The following is a 2,547-nucleotide window of genomic DNA, read 5'->3' as shown; positions in this document are numbered from 1 at the left end:
GATGGACAATAGACAATAGACAGAATGCGTCACATACTCGACGACGAGTGAGACCGCCACGTGTCAATAAGTGGAATAATTGTGCACCCTTCTGTTGCAACTTTCCGCTGTAGAATTCTGAGACTTAGTTGGGTAAACACTATATTAACACTATAATAATCTGAAACTTAGTTGCGTAAACACTATATTATAGTGTTTACGCAACTAAGTTTCAGATTTGATTTTGACGGATTTCATCAATGCGTGTACACGATTAGGAAACGTTTCTGAATTCGGGCAATAGCGGTTGAAAACAATGCTGAAATACCGGGTGTTTGTGAAGTGACTTCAGAAATGAATTGCGCCAAATCTGGGAATGCTGCGAACTGTTGTTTGATCAAAACATGTTCAGCAGTCAAGGAATCGACAGCCACATCCCCGTCATGGCCCAACTGATACCAGAATCTCCAACAGAGCCCGGATCTGGCTCCAGCTCCCCCACCAATACAAAACACACTGCTAAGCCCGGTCGCAAGTCTAATTTTACAGCTGCTCAAGATTTTATCATTGCCCAGGAGGTTGCGGCTGCAGAAGCACACGTTGCTCCTCATGGAGAAACTCTTTGGCGGTTCGAAAAGGCATCAAAAATGGCCAACGACAATCCTAATTTCGGACATAAGGTGACAGGAAAGAACTTACAAGATAGATTCAAAAAACTTTTAGAAGATTACGCTCTTCGCGATAGAAGGGATCGAAATATGTCTGGAACGGGAGGGGAGTTGGGAGAGCTTGATCAGTTGTTAGGGGATCTGTTGGAAGCGAAGAGGGCCCGAGAGGCGAAGAAGGATGGGGATGCTAAAGATAAAGCGGATCAACAGCTGAGGAAGTTGGCGGTGGCAAAGAGCTGATCCTTCAAACCTTGAAAGGCAAAGCACGTAGACCTAGGGAGGGGAGCAGCGATGAAGGTACGGCACCTAAGAAGCGCCGCATTGATCTACCTGACGGCATGCACGAGCTGGGATCGGCTCTGAAGGAGTCCGAGCGTGCGCGGTTTGAACTGGAAAAGGAAAAGTTAATTCGCCATGTGGAAGAGAAGCGCGAAGAGCGCGCGGAGCGCGCGGTAGAGAGGCAACTGCGCAGAGAGTAAATGCAGTCGTACCGTCAAAGGATGGAGAAAAATTATGAGCGACAACAGCAAGCAGATGGAAGCGGTGTTAGGTCTCGTTGGATCTCTGCTGCAACAATCAAAGGACAACAAATAAAGTGTATCTACGGTAGTAAAATTATGGTCGTTCGAAACATTTTTCAGTAAAGGAGACCCCAGTTGCCTTTTATATCTCGGAACCTTCGCGCTCCTTTGGCCCTCGCTTCGCTTGGGAGGCGGTGTTTGTTCCTCGCGATACACTCTCTCGTTGGGAGCGGTACGGACAACTTTTTATTGGCTATCGTTTCGATGGTTGATATACTGTTCAAGTGAAGGGGGAGTGCACCCAATGTATTGAGATATTGTGTTCGGATAGCAGCAGTTCCGAACGTATGTTAGAATAACCGCTGCTATGTACATTGCTCCCACCGCAGACTCCCTAAACCTCATCTTACGTTTAAAGTCTACCAGCGTCCAGTACCTCTTTACCTCGCGAAAAAACCACTCTACCGTGACTCTGCTCTTTGCCATTGCGGTATTGAACGTCGATTGTGCCTCGCATAGATTAGATCGGCTAAAAGGAACGAAAAGGAAGCACCTTGCACTGTATCCAGAATCGCCAAAGGCGATGTACTGCTTTCCCTCGTGGGAGAATACTTCCTTCAGGGTTTCATCCAAGCCACTTGATATGTACAGAGTCCAATCGTGACGTCGGCCTTCCATAGGTCCAGCCAAGTGCACACATAGACTGCACGGAGTAGTGAGAGCTCGGAACTTAATTGCATGTGTGCACTTGTGCCCACTATAAGCAACCCGCTGAAGAATATGATCACCACCAGGCCTCGCAATCTTCATATTAGTACCATAGATGAACGCAACGACTCTGTCTAAGGCATTGCTTTTAGAATAGACAGAGTCTGCATACCTTTCATATCTTTCATCCCAAAAAGGAGCACAAACATCGCCCATAACCAGATCAACCCTGGGCGAAACAAACAACATCAGCGCCTCCAAAAATATTTCTGAAAGCTGCGACTTGTGCCGACCAAACAGTTCTTCTAGATCCCTCCAACGAGTCGCACTCGCTAAGCGCCAGAACACAACGCATGTAGCAAGCAGCGGTGTAACAGCGTACCTGTTGCGTGTTGTCATCCTACGATGCAACGGCCATGCCGCAATGTCAACTACATGCATGATGTCTTCGCGCGTGAAACGGAATATGGAAAGCAGAACATCATCAGACATAAACGGAAACCTGTGATCATCAAACGAAGTAAGGCTGATGCGCAAGAACGTTGAACATGAAAGTTATATTCCTGATGCTTCCGTTGTAAGTTGTTAGCTACGATGAGGAAAGCTGGTTAGAGGAGAACGCGGAAGCGGGATCTTCATGTCGTTTCTTGAAGATTATTGGAATCAGACCT

This window comes from Chondrus crispus, genomic scaffold, assembly GCF_000350225.1.
Source record: "Chondrus crispus Stackhouse genomic scaffold, scaffold_203, whole genome shotgun sequence".
Taxonomy (NCBI): domain Eukaryota; phylum Rhodophyta; class Florideophyceae; order Gigartinales; family Gigartinaceae; genus Chondrus; species Chondrus crispus.
Note: the sequence above shows the minus strand (reverse complement) of the source record.